The 18,278-nt window shown below is 40.0% G+C and overlaps 1 long non-coding RNA gene across 1 annotated transcript in view; it reads left to right on the top strand.

The window, feature by feature from the left end:
- Positions 1-13,932: 13,932 nt before the first annotated feature.
- Positions 13,933-18,278, top strand: part of LOC112617281 — a 25,368-nt gene continuing 21,022 nt past the window's right edge. Inside the window, exons 1-2 of the long non-coding RNA XR_003117883.1 lie at positions 13,933-13,997; positions 15,599-15,698. This is a non-coding gene — a long non-coding RNA (uncharacterized LOC112617281). The remainder of the gene's footprint in view (positions 13,998-15,598; positions 15,699-18,278) is intronic.

Here is an 18,278-nt window from a genome sequence, read left to right as displayed (position 1 = left end):
TAATGTTTGGACAGAAAGCCCAGTAGCCATTTATCAGTAAAGTCATTTTCTCAATCAGTAGAAACGTTTACTACCAACATTTTAGTAGGGCAAGAGTCTGAAAACTGTTGATGTTAACATATTTCACCTAACTGAAAGGATTTTAAAACATATCCCTGGCCTGAAGTGTTGACTTGTAATAAGTGAAGAAGCTAAGAAGTTACATGAGCTGTCTGAACATTTGTAGTGGTTCTGTGCTACTTTTGTCATGGTGCAAGGCTGTGGAAAGGTGGCTACCTAGGGGGCATGGTACCTACGTGGTACATGGAGAAGAGGTGAAGAGTCTTGTGTCATTGTATCTCTGCCACCTGTAATCCTCACTGCAGTCCCCAGCTCCTGGGTATCTGCCCCTCCATCCTTTTGTGCCCTTTCCCCTGGCTTACTGCACTCTTGTCACGTGACTTCCTTCCAGTGTTTTGGAAAGGCTCTGCTTTTCTCATTCCCTGGATTTGGCACATGTGATTGCCTGTCTAGAATGCTCTTGGCCCCATTCCTTTGATTGAGTTAATGCCTCCTTTGTCCTTACCTCTCAGCTCAAGAGTCACTTCCTCAGAGGAGGGCCACCCTGATTACACTCATCCCAGCCCCTGTCCAAGACAAGTCCTTTGGTTGTGTGCCTTCTGCAGACCGCATTGCTTTCCTTGGGTGCACTTCTCTCGGTGTGGAACTCTGCTTTTGTGCTGGCATTTGACGAGGTCTGATTTCCCCACCTGAGAAAGCTGAGTCCTGAGAGCCGAGACAGTGTTGATTTTTGTAAATAATTGTCTTCCCCGGTGACTGGCATGTAATCAAATGTGTTGCACAGATGAAGCAGAGGCTTCTAAGGTGCCTTAAATTCCTGCTCTCTATGCTCCTCCACCTCTGTTATGCCAGATTTCACATTCTCATGCTTCATTTTTACCTTTTCTGTCCCTGTAACTAGTCTTGGAATTCTTCAAGGGCAGAAACTGTATTGTATTTATCTTTATATCTATGTATCTATTTTTATCTAAAATGTGAGGAGAAGGCCCACCTGCAAGCTTGTGACATAACCAGGAAACTATGTCCTATATACAGCCCTCCTAAAAATAGCCCAGCACGTGCTCTGGTATAATCTGACTCAGATGCTTTATGTAGTAGAATTTCAGGAATATGCCTGTCTTTATACAAGCATTAAACTTCCTGAATTTTGTCTTTTAAAAGTGTATTTAAGCAACTGGTATGATAAGATGAATGTATTATCCCGGGTTTAACGAGAAGCAGAGGCTCCATGAGCTGTGAGCATTCTGTTGCTCTACTTAACCTGAAGTAAAAGCTAAAGGGTTGAAGGATGTGTGGGCTGGGAAGACCACCCAAGAATAATGTCGTATTTACTGTAATGTATAAGCACAAATGTTTAGGGTTATACACCATGGGTTTGAACCTTAGCTTTGCTACTAACTACCTGTGTGGCCTTAGCAGGACTGTCTCTCTCTGAGCTTTATTTTCTTTGCAGCTCAGTAGAGAGAATAACAGTACCTGCTTTATAAGGCTGCAGGGAGCATCGTGGAAAGCAAGAATGTGAAGTGCTCTGCACAGGCCAGACTTGAGGGCTCAGGGCCATAACCACTGCTTCCCCTCCCTCCGTGGGAGGCAGGTGGGTGGGTGGAGCAGGAACATCTTGGATGAGACAGTGCTGCCTCTTTTTTCTCTACAGCCAGAGTGGTAAATGAGAAAGGATTAAAAAGGTCCTGGGAAATAGAGAACAAACTTGTCCAAGCCATGATCAACCATTTGTTCTTTGGTGGCAAGGAGTTGGGGGTAGGGGTTGGGATATGAGTGACTTGAAGATAAAGGTGGGACATCTGACTGACATTGGTTATAACGGTAAGTTTGTTTCAGTAAGAATAAAATATCAGGCTGGGCATGGTGGCTATGCCTGTATCTCAGCACTTTGGGAGGCTGAAGTGGGAGGATCGCTTGAGCCCGGGAGTTTGAGATCAACCTGGACAACAGGACGAAAACCTAGCTCTACAAAAAATACAAAAAATTAGCCGACCGTGTTGGTATGTGCCTGTAGTCCCAGCTACCTGGGAGGCTGATGCTGAGGGTGTGAGGATCACCTGAGCCCAGGAAGTCGAGGCTACAGTGAGCTGAGAATGCACCACTGCACTCTAGCCTGGGCGACAGAGGGAAACCCTGCTTTGAAGAAGTAAAAAAGAATAAAATATCAAAAGACCTTGAGGAAGAAAGACAAAACAGATACACTTAAAATACAGCTCAATGGCAGATCCTGGGATAAAACATTGTCTTAGAGCTTCCTGGCAGCTGTGGACTCTGACAGTATTTCCATTGTAGATTTTAAGTGCTTTTTTTTTTCTTTGCAAAATGCCTAATTTACATGCTGATTTCTCCTGAAACCTGATGTTGAGTCATTGCTTTTTTTTAAATGGAAAGGATTTAGATTAGATCATGGAGTGAAATAATACTGTAGTTTATAAAGTGCAACACAAATGTAAAGAATAATTGTTAAAACATTCTAACTCCAATGAACTATCCTCTGCTTAGTTCCTTCTAATCCACTCTCCAGACTTGACCAGAGGGTTATTCCTAAAACATAATCTGGTCACATGTTTCCTTTGCTTATAGTCTCTGTCCTCCAAACTTACAGCAGTAATTGTCATTTTCTTTATATTAAGTTTTTGTTAAATGGTCTAAAATCACACGGTATTAAAAGTAGCAAATCTTTATTCTTTCCTTCCCCAGTTCTGTTCCTCAGAGCAGTTTTTACAACTGCCTCACTATTGAAGTGCTCATAACACTCAAGTGTATTGGTAGGGTTTCTAGGACTTAAAACATTATTTTAAAAATGTAACTGTATCATAACCACTTACAGTAAGTTGGGAAACTACCAAAAAAAGAAAAAAACTGTGCCTTAGATTATATTGCCCTGATGGTACCATAGTTTAACCATTATCATATTGTTGACTGGACCCCAGATTATGTTTAATTGCCTTAATTTGGGGCCACTTAAATTATTTCCAGTTCTTATTGCTATAATCTATGGAAAATATCATTTTCAAAATTATTTTGTTTATATTAAAATATAAACATATATTTCAAAATTGTTCCTTAATGTTGATAGTCCAAATGGCAAAATCTGGGCCAAATAGTACAAATATTTTTATGGATCATGAAACTCAAACTATTTTCAAAAATGATTTGCCAATATCCGGTGCATCCAGAAATATATTCAAGTACTCTTTTCACCTCACACTTGCTATTCCTTTTTTGATTTTGGCTAATGTCTTATTGTTTTGAAATCTTGGTTGGGAACATTAAGACATAAAATATAAAACTCTACTTGTAAACTTGAATTTCTTTCCTTTTTTGAGACAGGGACTCACATTGTCACCCAGGCTGGAGTGCAGTGGCGCCATCTTGGCTCACTGCAACCTCCACCTCCGAGGCTCAAGCGGTCTTCCTATTTCAGCCTCCCAAATAGCTGGGACCACAAGCATGTACCACCATGCCCAGCTAATTTTTTTTTGTTTTGTGTTTTTAGTAGAGACAGAGTTTCACCATTTTGCCCAGTTTGAAACTTAGATTTCTTTTAAGGTTTAAAATACTGAAACTTTATTGTTTTCAAACTCTTAATTATCAGATTACCAGATATGATGAGTTCTAGCATTATGTTCTCATACATTTATAATTTCTACCTTGTTTTATTCCCTGCAGCTTGTTGCTGTAGGAAAAGGTATGGTGAATCACATGCCATTTTGTGTTGTCCAAGAAAATAACTCCATCTCTGTAGTTGTCTGGCACATCTTGACAAAATAAACGGTGCAGTTTATGTGTTTCAAAGCCTTCTTGCTCCAAAATTTGGGGGAAAAAACTATCCATTGCATGCATATGTAAGCATAAAATGATTCACTTGGTATTAATGCCTTTAGGTTCTTTAATTGACTAGGGTATATGAGAGAACCTAGAGAAAGGAACACTCATTTAAAAGCAAATAAAGACTTGATATTTTTTCTTCTTTATTCACTGGATAAGATTGATAGTATGGTAATCAGAAATTCCAAACTGCCTCTCAGGCATTGTATCTACAGGATGCCAACTTTTGTAAGTAAACTGTAAATTTTGTTCTCAAACCATTGCTTCATGCTATTTTTTACCAGGGCAAATAAGCAGATTGATCTCAGGAACCAGAGGTTGCATGGATGGCTGGTCCAATTGATCCACCTGTCCTAATAGATCATTGTGTAACGGGGTGGAAAAACAGGAAACTTGATTTAGGCACCATTTTGATCAGAGACTGAAGTCAAATGATGTGAGTGTTCAGGTCATTATGATTCCTTTAGTTAACTCCATCCTACAGAGTAGGGAGCTCTGCTGATCTCACCTCAGTCATGCTTATGACAAATAGAATTGTTTTTCAGGGGGTCAGTATTTGGTAGTTTTGAGAGACGGTTCAGTTTTACTAGAGGAATGTTATGAATGCATTAGTTTTATACTGATAATTTCCATGTAACTTTTGAAGAGGAAGAACATACATGGTTTTCTCAAGAGTGAAAAACGATTCTCAGCAAACAATTTGTTGTGAAGAAAAATGCCCTTTAATTTTATAGATATTTGTGTCTGTCCAATCCTCGCTGCTTCTCAGTTTCTCAGAACCCTCATCCATCCCACCCACCCCATCCCAGAATTTGTATAACCCCTGGCAAAACACAGAAGTCGTCTCCCCACTAATGAGAGGGTTTTGGGAAACATATTCTCTTGTGTGTTATTCCCCAAATAGTTGTTTCATACCATTCTTCAGAAGCAAATAAATGAGCTGTGCTAAGGAATCAGTTTCATGGGTGTTTAGAAAAAAATGAATCCATCTGCCTTAATGGATAATTGTGTAACAGTTAAACAATAACAATAACAAACACAATTAACCCTCAAGCTTTGGGGCTGCAGTGCCTGGAGATCAGCCAGATCTTTCCTGTTCAGTGACAATAAACATGTGGTAGTGTCCTGAACCAAAGCTCATCTTGGGATGAATTCAAGATTGGGGGTAGGGTGTGGAGGTACAGAGAGGGAACCTGCTGTTTGGTACCTTTCTGCTAAAATCATAGTCTTAGCCTTTCAGCTGTTTTCTTTCTGAGCCCCTCCTTAACATTCCCTCAAGCCCCCACTCCCTTGCACATGCAGAATGAGTGTGCTTCCTCCAACCACCAATCTCTCTTTCTTCCCTGAATCCCCTATGCAGAGGAAGAGCCCAACCCTGTGCCCTGCCATGTTGCCTTATCCATAATAATCAGGTCTCTTGGAGCTGGGCGTCTTTTCACACCACCTTAGCTTTGTATTCATCTGACTCTTGCACTTAGAGATTTATTATGCCCTGGGACTGTTTCCTCAGCTCAGAAGCCTTGAGGTGGGTGGCAGAGCTTTGCCATTCTTCCTCGTGAGGGCTGCACCTCTGCCATGATATTTCTCTTCTTGCTGCTGCTTTTTCACAAGGTTGTTCTCTTGTCCCTTTCCCCATGCTGGGCAATCCGTCCTGAGCTGTGGTTGGGTCAGCCTATTTCTTGGAAGGTATTTTTTACATTTGCTTCAGTTGTTTTGATTCTAAGGCAGGGTATACCCTCTCTGTGGTCTACATGTGAAAATGCACATTTGCAAAACAAAGCCAATATAAATATGGATTATGCTGTTGACTTAATAAAACAAAATTTTCTAGCAACAGGGAATAGAAATGTAAATTTAGTTTTTGGTGATTCATTACTTAATAGGATATATTCCAATTCAACATTTGTAAATAAAGTAAAAGTGCAATTTACTTATTCATCTGTTTAGTCAGCATGTATTATTTGAGCATCTATTATGAGTCAGATTTCACACTAATGAAGACACAAAGAAGAAGGAAACAGTTCCCAACCACATTGGGAAATCTGACAGTCTAAGGGAAGAGACACATACAAAAAGAGGCCATTTGAAAATAATGTGATATTCTAGTAACAGGATTTACACAGAGGATTAAGGGAGTATGAATAAATGAATAATTGAATGAAGTTTTCTATTTCCTTTAATGTAATAGAAAACAAGTAGTTCAATGGCTACTTACTGGATGTAGAGGGTTGAAAATAAATCTGTACTTACAAAAAAAGCAAAGAAAAAACCAAAAAATACCCCAAAAACTCCTCCTATAAAGGCGTGGGTTTGCTTTCTTTCTCCTGAAACTGGGCACATGTTTTCACTATTTCCCAACAGTGTGTGATGAAAGTGATGCTGTGTGAATTCCAAAGTGAAGACAAAAGGTGATGCTAATACTGCCTTGCTGGAGCTCCAACCACCATGCTGTGAGGAAGCCCAAGGTAGCCTGTGTAAGGACACTACATGGATAAGCCCTGAGCATACATGAATAAAATAGAGAGCTGCCTGGCATCCCCCATCTGCTCCAACCCACCTACTGTTCCATCTCCAGCCACTATCTGACAGCAACCACATGAGAGACCCTAAGCCAGAATGACCTGGTAGAGCCTTTTTTTTTTTTTTTTTTTTTTTTAAATTTGAGATGGAGTCTCGTTCTATTGCCCAGGTTGGAGTGCAGTGGTGCCATCTCAGCTCACTGCAACCTCCACCTCCTGGGTTCAACTGATTCTTCTGCCTCAGCCTCCTGAGTAGCTGGGACTATAGGCATGCATCACCATGCCTGGCTAATTCTTTTTTTTTTTTTTAATTTTTAGTAGACAGGGTTTCACTGTGTTGTTCAGGCTGGTCTTGAACTCCTGACCTTAAGTAATCTGCCTGCCTTTGCCTCCCAAAGTGCTGGGATTAGTGAGTCACTGAACCCCACCCTGGTAGAATCTTCCTCAGACTCCTGACCCACAGAAACAACAAGAGAATAAAATGTTTGTTCTTGCTTCAAGACCTTAAGTTCAGATTGATTTGATACATATCAGAAAAATGGAACAGACTCTGTTACTTTGTAGTTGGGTGCTGCTAGAACAAAAGATGAAAACAATGTGGGGTCGGGCATCAGGGAGATGCTGGAAGAGCCTTGAAGATATTGTCAGCAGAAGCCTGTTGGGCCCTGAAGAATCTGTTTTAAAGGTTTCAAGGAATGAGGAAAACTTTATTGAAAACCAGAAGAAAGGAGGCCTTTGGTAGGTCGTGGTAGAAAGTTTAGCCAAATTGTCCCCTCTAGTAGTATGGAAAAGAGAAAATGTACCCAATGAACTGATGGATCTGTCTGAGAAAATTTGTAGGCAGAATGTTGAAAAGGCCAACTGGTTTCTTTTAGAAATGCTAAGACACAAGTAGAGAGATAAGCCAAAATGCAACTGTTCAGTTTTTAATAAAAACATAGAGGAAATAGTAAGATGTCAAGACTGTTTTGAAAATAAATGTTTCTTATTCTACCAGAAAACAAAAAATCTCATATTAAGTACTAGTTTCAGGGCAGAGATCAAATCCAGGGTGGTCTTGAACGATCCTTTGTTAAGATCTCAAAGATGTTAGGTGGGGCCTGACATCTTTTCAAACAGACAAAAATGTTCTAAGAATCTGAAGGGTGTGCGTCACAGACCCTTTGTGTTAATAGGATTTTTAAAATGTGTTGTTTTTGTTTTTAAGACTGTTTTGGGTTTTTCTGAGACAGGGTTTTACTCTCTCTCCCAGGCTAGAGTGCAGTGGCTCGCTGTTGGCTCAAGGGATGTAACCTCCACATCCCAGGCTCAAGGGATCCTCCCACCTCAGCCTGCCAAGTAGCTAGGACCACATGTGTGAGCCTCAAAGCCTAGCTAATTTTTGTATTTTGGTAGAGATAGGGTTTCAACATGTTGCCCAGGTGAGTCTCAAACTTCTGGGCTAAAGCCATCCTCCCACCTTGGCCTCTCTAAGTGCTGGGATTTATAGGCATGAGCCACTGTGCCCGGCCAGGACTTTTAAGACACTTAAGGAAATTTTCCAAAGGCAACCTCACAGGGAGTGAAAACGTACTTTAAAGAGTTTTGTCTAACTTTCATTTAACGGAGTAGATTACAAATTAAGATACAAAAATTTCACAAAAAAATTTTAAAGGAATTGTATCAGCTTGAACTGAAAAGGACAGACAGAGCAAAATAGGCCTTTGTTTTCCAGAACAAATGTGGGCAGGAAGGATCCTGAAATATCTACTTAGCTGCATTTCCAATGCTAGGTCATAAATGGCAATACAACTTCTGCCTTGTTTGCCGGAACACTTGCAATGGAGCACTGTTTTGGCAGGTAAGCCATCTGACTGTCCTAGGGGCACCACGCTGTGAAGAAGTCCAGTTGGTCTACCTAGAGAGACCATATAAAGAAGCACTGCAACAGCATGCTGGGTGGGGGCGGGGAGAGAGAGAGAGAAGAGGGAGAAATATATCAGTCCCTGGCTAACCCCTAGCTTCTCCAGACCTCCATTTTTTTTTTTTTTTTTTTTTTTTTCCCCTGCTCTGGCCACCATCTGACTGGGTGAGAAGTCCCAAGCCAGACCTACCCAACGGAGCCCTTCTCAAATTCCTGACTTACAGGAACTGTGAATCATAGTGAAGTAATATTTGTTTTAAGTCATTACATTTTGGGTGATTTGTTATATAGTCCTAGAAAACCAGAACACTGGCCATGTAAATTTGAACAGTATGTAACTTTTTATGCTTCTGAATGGGAAAATAAACATTATTCATTGACTTACTCTTTGATTTATGTCAGATACCTTGCAAGCAACTTATTGAATGAATGAATGGATGAATGAACATCTCCATTTTGAGGTGAGAACATTCAAAGGTGAGCCATACAGGATTTATGTAACTCACCTAAGGATTCAAGGCAAGTAAATGTCACGAGTGGACTTGAATCATCCCAAAGCCATTAAAGTTCCATTCATTCAACACTTATTTTATTGTGTGTTAACTATGTGCCAGGCACGGTGCTAGGCAATGGGGGTATGGTGTTAAACAAGACATTCATTGTTTCTGCCCTAACAGTGCTAATATTCTAGTGGAAACGGACAATAAACAAGAAGTAATTATACATTTTGACCAACAAGGAGAAGAAATGTAAGAGTGCCATGGTGGATTATAGGAGAGGATGCTCCTCCTTTAAAGAATGTATTTAGGAACATTCTCTCCAAGGAGGAGACATGTGAACTAGAACTTGAAGGTTGAGAAGTAGTCAGCTATGTGAAGAGGAGACACAGCTTTTTTTTTTTGTGAGAGGATTAGATGACGTGTGTGTGTTTTTTGCACAGTAGTAAAGCATGTAAATTCTCTTTACAGAGCCTCGGATGAGTGGGACTGGCAGTGAAAAAGCTTTGGGCACCCTGAGAGTGAGGGCCCTCTTGAATTTTGCAACTTTAGCCCCTCTTGTCTCATCCTAGTCCTGACCCTGAACGTAGACTTACAAATTTTAGATTTGTTGCATTATTGCCTATCACATTTAAGATCCATCTAATAAAAGAATCACCATAGACACAGGTGTACACACATACATAGGGAAAAAGCCAAGGGATTGATCAAAATTAAGTGTTTAAAAATATTCATGTAACTGATGGGAATTTTATGATAAGTAGCAAGGAAATTGGCTCTTACATTTCAGCACAGGGCTTGCTGAGATACAAGTCTGGGGTTACTCAGTGGGGTAAGCAGGCTCATTGAGCTCATAATGTTTTAGTACCTGTTGGGGGATGAACTAATCAGCTCCAAATGGGCAACAGGCAGTGAAGTGTGTGTGTGTGTGTGTGTGTGTGAGAGAGAGAGAGAGTGATGTGGGAGTAGGGGGATGGGGTGTGGGAAGGCAGTATTCAGCCAATGGATGCTGTTCCAGCAGGGTTCGTTTGGGAAAGTTTAATATTCACAAAGTCTTTTCTATAACATAAATATTTGTTTTGGTCAAATTCTTAGAAACTCTTTCTGAGATTCAAAGAATATGTACTATTGCACTTGGATTCAGAACTTGGCCAAATTGAACCAAGAATTCCCCTTCATTAGTAAAATCATGTTGCCCTTACAGGTTCTAAATCATTCCTGGGACAATGCAGACATTAGCGGAGGTGAAACTATGTGACTTGCAGACATGCCTGGGGAGATGGGGCTGAGCAGCAGACCTGAAACCAATTCCCGGCTTTGGAAAGAGATACTGTGTCTTCTCACTTCATGTGTTATCTTCCAAGGATTCTTTTGGTATAAGCAGTTTTGCTTATCCTTCCATTGTTCATTTTGCTCTCATTTTCTTTGAGGGATTATTTTTCCAGAGGAAAATGTGGTTTAAGGTCATTTCTAATTCCCTACATTTATTACTGTTGGGTTATTGATGTCTTTCTACTCTGATTATGCATGCCTGTCTTAAAGTTTTTCTCTTTAAGAACTTTAACTTTTCTTCTTTTCATATCCTTCTTATTACTGGCATCACTGCAGCCTAATTGGGCCCTGGACTCAGGAGAGGAAAAAAGCATGGATTCTACTCATCTGAAAAGTCAGTTTAATGCAAGTTTATTTTCATTTATTCTTTTTGTGTAGAGACAGGATCTTGCCATGTTGCCTGGGCTGGTCTCAAATTCCTGGCCTCAAGCTATCCTCCCTCCTTGGGCCTCCCAAAGTGCTGGGAGCCACCATGCCTGGCTTAACACAAGTTTATTGAGTAGCTGCTTGAGTTGGGCATTGTCTCCTGGGTGCTGGGGATCTAGAGTTTAGTGAGTTCCTGGAAGAACTCACAATCTAGTATAATTACCTATTTGCATAACCATGTGCAGTAAATAGGTAATTATGACACTAGTTTACAAACATCAAAGAAAGTAGACAGTATTTGCTGAAGGTGGGCTGCTCAGAATTGGGATGATATAGAGCATTCTTCTGCAGGACACTTCAGAATTTTAGTCCAGATAAGATTTATTAGCTCATTAGCTTGTTAGGTTTTTATTCATTCATTCATCAAACATTTATCAAGCACCTATCATGTGTCAGAAATATGCTAGGTGTAGGTAGTGGCAATACAAAATGAAAAAGAAGGATCCCTGCTCTTAGGGAGGTCATGATAGACATGAAAACATATGCCTGCAATGTTTTCAAATGCTGTAATAGAAGTCTGCATGGCATGGTTGGATTACAAGGGGAAAACAAGTTCCTTCCTGGGGAGGCTTCAGGAAAAATGTCAGAAGTAACGTTAGGACAGAATTCTAAGACAAGTGACTGTTTACTGGGCTTTTATTAAAAAGAATACATGCAAGAAGGAATATTCCAGACTGAGGATGCACAGAGGCCAGGAGGCTTGAAACTACCTAGCACATTTTGGGGGAACTGCAAGACATGCAGCCTGGTTGGCACTTCACATGCTTAGGGCAGGGCCTAGAGGGAGATAATCCAAAGAGGTGGTAAGCAGGGTGTTCCTGGAGGACCACACGCTGGCAGAAATCTGAAACACAATGCAGGGTATTTAGGGAACCACAGTGATGTGGCCTGTTTGAGGCACAGGAAAGAGAAGGAACTAGAGAGGCAGGGAAAGACCAAAACAGGAAGGGCTTTGAATGGTAGTCTAAAGTAAAATTTGCTTTCATTGGTGTACAGTTCTACCAGTTTTGACAAGTGCGTAAGTCATATTGCAACCCCTTTAGACAAATATAGAGTAGTTCCATCATCCCAAAAGAGTCCCCCAGGCTCTCCCTTTAAAGTCAGCTCTCCTCTCTCCTGGGCAACCAGTGATCTGTTTTCTGTTCCTGTGGCATTGCCTTTTCTAAACTGTCACAGGAACACAATAATATATACAGCTTTTTGATTCTGACTTCTTTCACTTAGCATAATCTATTTAAGATTTATCCATTTAGTATGTATACCAGTAGTCTGTTCTGTTTTATTACTGAGTGGTATTCCATGGCATGGATATACCACAGGCTTTTAATCCATTCAACAGAGGACATTTGGTTTACTTTCACTTTTTGGTAATTATGAAGAAAGCTGCTATGAACATTCAGGTACAGGCTTTTTATGAACATAACTTTTTCATTCCCCTTGGGTAAATGTCTAGGAGTAGAATTACTGGGTCACTGGAGAGTATATGTTTAACTTTATAAAAACCTGCTAAACTGCTTTCCAAAGGTACTTGTACCCTTTTCCTATCCTATTAGCAACACGTGAGAGTTCCAGTTACTCTGTATCCTTGTCAGCATTTGATGTTGTCAGTTAAAAAAAAATGGAGCCATTTTCATAGATATGAAATGACATCTCACTGTGGTTTTACTCTGTGTGTGTGTGTGTGTGTGTGTGTGGTTTTTTTTTTTTTAACCAAATGACTGGTGATGTTGAACATGTTTCGTGTGTGTGTGTGTGTGTGTGTGTGTGTTTGTCATCCATATATCTCTTTGTTGAAGTGTGTGTTCAAAATTATTGCCCAATTTTGTTTTTCCTTATTGTTGAGTTTTGCGAGTTCTTTATATATTCAGCATACAAATCCCTTATCTGTGGTTTATCTTTTTTTTTTTTTTTTGAGACAGAGTCTTGATCTGTCGCCCAGGCTGGAGTGCAGTGGTGCGATCTCGGCTCACTGCAAGCTCTGCCTCCCAGATTCATGCCATTCTCCTGCCTCAGCCTCCTGAGTAGCTGGGACTACAGGCATCTGCCACCATGCCTGGCTAATTTATTTGTATTTTTAGTAGAGACAGGGTTTCACTGTGTTAGCCAGGATGGTCTGGATCTCCTGACCTCATGATCCGCCCGCCTCGGCCTCCCAAAGTGCTGGGATTACAGGAGTGAACCACCGCGCCCAGCTGGTTTATCTTTTTACTCTCTCAACAGTGTCTTGTAGAAGCTTTTCATGTTGATGAATCCAGTTTATAACTTTTTTCTTTTGTGGTCCAGCTTTTGGTATATTTTCTTTTTTGTTTGTTTTTTGAGATGGAGTCTCACTCTGTCGCCCAGGCTCACTACAACCTCTTGGTATATTTTCTAAGAAATCTTCACCTAAGCAAGGCTGTAAATATTTTCTTCTAAATTTTCTTTTAGAGATTTGTGTATAGTTTAGGTTTTGCATTTAGGTCTGTGATCCATTTTGAGTTAATTTTCGGATAAGGTGAAAGGTATGGATCGAAGTTCACTTCTTTTCACTTAAGTTTGTGTCTTAGAAAGCTAGCAACAATGTTGAGAGGGGATTGGAGAGACAAGAAAGTTGAATGTTTCTAAATTTATCTCTTGTTGTTCTAGAACTTTGCGCATCAGTAGATAAACGGAAAAATCATTCCCAACACAGGGATTGCTGGCATTTATGAATCAATCACATTGATTTGGCCAATATGAATACTAAAATATTTTAAAAATACCTAACAAGTAGCCTGTTGGACGTATGACTTGGTGATTTGGCTGTATAGACATAGCTTGAACCCTTCTTTTGACCCTAAATTTACTCCCTTATTTATGACTTGGGAGTTATAAGGAATTTAAAAGGAAGAATGTTTTCTTTTATGTTCTATGATTGTACATCTGAGTGAGATAATTAGTATTACGCTTTGCTAATACTCCTGGTGGTGTCATGATATTAAGGGAAGATGAATTTACTTTGACTAATGGGTAAGAAAATAATCTGTTTTAAGAAAATCCAGGTGTTGGCTTATGAAAGATGAAATTCCAGAGATTCCTCATTTATGTTGTAGACAACAAAAATAATACATAAGCAAATGGAATTGAGGCAGGAGAATAGGGTCTGCAGTTGGGGAACCTAAGGCTGTTTCACACTGACTTCCTAGGACTAAATTGAATGGAAAACCCTAACTTTGCACATCTAAGTAACAAAAGGACCAGAGGCTACTCCCTTTGCAAACCCCCACTGCATGGCAGATGGGAAATTGAAAGTACCTCTGATCGGTTGGTTTTTGCATAGGAGTGCAACTTTGTAACTTCACTTCAGCAATCAGACTGATTGCTAGCCAAGTCTTCGTTTGCATAGACATTCAACTTTGTAACTTCACCTTAGTCTCTGATTGAGGGCCACCACTTCATTTACATGAGGTGAACACAAAGTGGCCAATGGGAAATCTCTAGGGGTTATTTGGACCTGAGAAGATTCTGTATCCAGGCCCTTGAGCTGCTGCCGCTGCTGGCTCCCACACTGTGGAGTGTACTTTCACTTTTCATAAATCTCTGCTTTTGTTGTGTCATTCTTTCCTTGCTCTGCTGTGTGTTTTGTCCAATTCTTTGTTCAAAACGCCAAAAACCTGGACAACTTGCAGTCAAGACCCTCTACCGGTAACAGAACTACTTCTTCTACCCATTCTACAACTTCATTTTCAATGAATAGTCTATGCTATTCTTGAATTTCATTTAAATTAATTTAAATTAATTCATTTAAACTATCAAGTGGAAAGTAGAGAATAGCGGTTTAGGCTGCGGAATCCAAATACTCAGGTTCAAATCCCAGTGTCTCTAACTGCATGACGGGAAAGCTCCTTAAATGCGGTGATCTCATTTCCTCCTCTATAAAGTGTGAAAGATGATACTAATATATATGGCTCTTGTGAAAGTTAATTGAAATAGTGCTTTACATGCTTAACTAAGACTGATAAGTAGTATGTGATCAATAAATATCAGCTATTCTAAATATTAATAAAATTGAGAGCTTGCTTTAAGCTATTCTATGCATTGTGAAAGGATATAACCATGGAATAACACAGGGCTTCCTTCCTCAGGGAGTTTGCAATTTGCGACTCATTTAGGGATGCATGTGTAAAGAATGACCACTTAAAATTCAACCAGAGGCTGCTCTGCCTACGGAGTGGCCATTCTTTATTCCTTTACTTTCCTAATAAACCTGATTTCACTTCAAAAAAAAAAAAACAAAAAACAAAAAACTCAACCAGAATGAAACAAGTGTTGTATTATATTTGTTAGATGAGGTGCGGCTAGAGTGATTATCAACCCCTGGGTGGATTAGAGGATGTTTCAGCCAAGGACAGTGTTTAATTTGGACCTTGGAGGAGGAGTAGGGGTCCCGTAAATGGAGAAGCAGAAGAGAATGACTCAGACATTGGTCCAGAAAGGGTTTGGAGAAGAATTCTCTTGAGCTGAAGAAGGAAGGATAGGGGGTGGTGGGAAAGAAGTGATAGAAAAAGCAAGCAAAGAACAGATCTTAAAGGAACCAGAATGCCAAGAGGAGAGGTTGGGCTTGGGTTTTTCTTTACCATATTTTATACATTTTTCATATTAGTTCTCGGAAAAAGCCAGCCTGGAAGACTACTCATGAAAGGTTTTATTTCTCTTCCTTTCAAAAAAAATATGAAACAAAAAACAAAAACCACCCTTGTAAATCATTAATGGCCCATTTTAAAAAGAAGATTACAGCCTGGGAGTTACTATTTTTCTGTTAGAGAAATAAAAAGGAATATATTGAATTATTTGAAATACAAATTGGCCTCTGTGCTCCAGTACCTATCTGGGACAGATTTATAAATACTGAAATGATATAAATGATGGTTATTCAGCCCATTTAACATTAGAGAACTTTTAATGGCAAAGCAAGGACACTGAAAAAAAAAAAGTTCTAGGGAAAAATAGTTGTTGTCTGGAAATCTAAGTTATTCTTTATTCTTCCATATTGATTTATATCTATTTAGAACTTGAAGACTTTTAGTGTTTTGCCTACTCTGCCAATTCTTGGAACATTTGCGGAACTGAGAATTTCTTCATTTATTACTTCCTAACTACATTTTAAAGGTAATAGTGAAATCTTAAATTGTCCGTTCTCTTTTCATTGTGCAATATCATTGAGGTAGAACTAATATTCAGAGAATTAATTTCCAAGATCTTTAATTCTGAAAATGATACAGATTATTTTTGTCAAGTTTAATCTGATGTCTCCTAGAATAATACTGGGGAATCACGCTGGGAACAGAAGATAAAAAATTGTTCATATTCTAGATTCGACAAGCTATACTTTAATTAACAGGCTGCAGTTGAAGAAACGACTCCAAGAATTAAATGTGAAAACCATCTATTAATTCTCTTAGAAGAGTTTATCTATGTCACAAATGGGAGTGATTTAAATTGTCTGTGGCACCTTTACGTTATTATTGAAAATGGAAAAAAAGAAAAATGCCCACCCTCACAGGCTTTTTGAGGCAAAGTTTGGTGGCACCCACAATTTTAACTTCAGCATTGACAGAGTCTCTCCCCATCTTAGTTGGCATTGGCTTTCAGGGTTTCTACCAAGGCATTTCTCTAGGCTTACTCTCTAAAAAGATGTTCTTGTTTCATCAGAGCTAACCTAGTTAGTGTACCATTTCCATAGGACTCTGATAAATGACTAGAATTTCTGATAAAATAATTTCAGGGTCTAGTGTTTATCCATTCGTTAATTCATTTGGTGTTTATTGGTTGTTATTAGATAAACCTATTTTCACTTGAAAGGAAGTGTGAGAATAACATAGGCTTTACAGTCTGAAGTTCTGAGTTCAAATTGTGAGTCTATCCTTAACCTCCCAAAGGTCTCTGCTGAACTCATATAACTTTTCTGAATTTCAGGCCTTTCATTTATAGAGTAGTGTGAGAATAACAACCACACAGGGTGATTGTGACTACCCTGGAGGGGAATTGCCAGGTGTAAAGTGCTATTTGAAATTTTTTAAAATTAATAAATCCTGCTGAGGGAACACTTTATCATCACAGATTGCTTCTTTTATGGTGTTAGTTTCAGGCATAGGAAGGTGGATATAGAATACTACTTGGGATGTGTGGCAGGTTATATGTTCTGAAGATGACTGTAGTGTTCTCTTGCCCCACACGCTCTTTTTGCAATGTGATCTTGACAGTCCCCACATTGGGAGGTCTGTTTCCTCCCCTTGGACCTAAGTAATGTTTTCTCCTGTCTTTGCTTTCTTGGGACACTCACACTTAAAACCTAGCCTTAATGCTGTGAGGAAGCCCTGTTCCACTTATGTGGAGGAGTGGCCACGTGTAGGTTGGCTGGCGGCCTACCCGAGGTCTTAGCTGACAGCCAGCATCACCCAACAGTGGATGGAGATGCTTTCACACTTTGAGTGTCCCCAGCTCAGGCCCCGGATGACATGGAGCAGGGATATGCCATCTATGAAGTATCCCCTTCAAATTCCTAACCTACCAGTGAGGCAGGAGAATAGGGTCTAGATGCAGGAAACTTAAGGCCATTTCACGCTGACTCCCTAGAACTGAATTGAAAGGAAAACCCTAACTTTCCAGGCCTAAGTAACAAAAGGACCGGAGGCTACTCCCCAACCTTTTCTGCTACAGATGGGAAATTGAAAGTACATCTGACTGGTTTGCTTTTTGCAACCAATCAGACATTTGCATAGGAGTGTAACTTTGTAACTTCACTTTAGCCTCTGACTGGTTGCTTCCCACAACCAATCAGACATTTGCATAGGAGTGTGACCTTTGTAACTTCACTTCAGCCCCTGATTGGTTGCTTTCCACAACCAATCAGACTGATTGTGTGCCACCACTTCATTTACTTGAGGTGAACACCTAGTGGTCAATGGGAAACCTCTAGGAGGTATTTGGACCCGAGAAGATTCTGATCAGGGGCCCTTGAGCCCTGCTAGGGGCTGCTCCCACACTTTCACTTTCTGTTTCTTTCACTTTTCTATCTCTGCTTTGGTTGCTTCATTCTTTCCCTGCTTTGCTGTGTGTTTTGTCTAATTCTTTGTTCCAAATGCTAAGAAACTGCACAACTTGCTGTGAAGATCCTCTGCTGATAAAACCAGAATCCACGAGAATAATAAAATAATTGTTTCATGCCATCAAGTTTGGGAATGGTTTATTACACAGCAACAGCTAACCAGAACAAGATGGGAGGATTTATCTACACAAAACCTGTTTTTAACATTTTAGTAAGGTTGTAAAGAAAATGTGAATAGTATTTCTATTGTTTCAATAGCTTTAAATCATGATGGCAGGCTATAGTTATTTGCTTAATGAAACTTCAGAGTAAAATAGATTAAGAATTATTGGAAATTAGGCTGGGCACGGTGGCTCACGCCTGTAATCCCAGCACTTTGGGAGGCTGAGGTGGGCAGATCACGAGGTCAGGAGATCGAGACCATCCTGGCTAACATGGTGAAACCCTGTCTCTACTAAAAATACAAAGAATGAGCCAGGCCTGGTGGCGGGCACCTGTAGTCCCAGCTACTCCAGAGGCTGAGGCAGGAGAATGGCGTGAAACCAGGAGGCGAAGCTTGCAGTGAGCCAAGACTGCACCACTGCACTCCAGCCTGGCCGACAGAGCAAGACTCCATCTCAAAAAAAAAAAAAAAAAAAAAA

The sequence above is a fragment of the Theropithecus gelada genome, unplaced genomic scaffold (genome assembly GCF_003255815.1).
Source record: "Theropithecus gelada isolate Dixy unplaced genomic scaffold, Tgel_1.0 HiC_scaffold_15989, whole genome shotgun sequence".
Classification (NCBI taxonomy): domain Eukaryota; kingdom Metazoa; phylum Chordata; class Mammalia; order Primates; family Cercopithecidae; genus Theropithecus; species Theropithecus gelada.
This window is presented reverse-complemented; position numbering and strand designations above follow the sequence as displayed.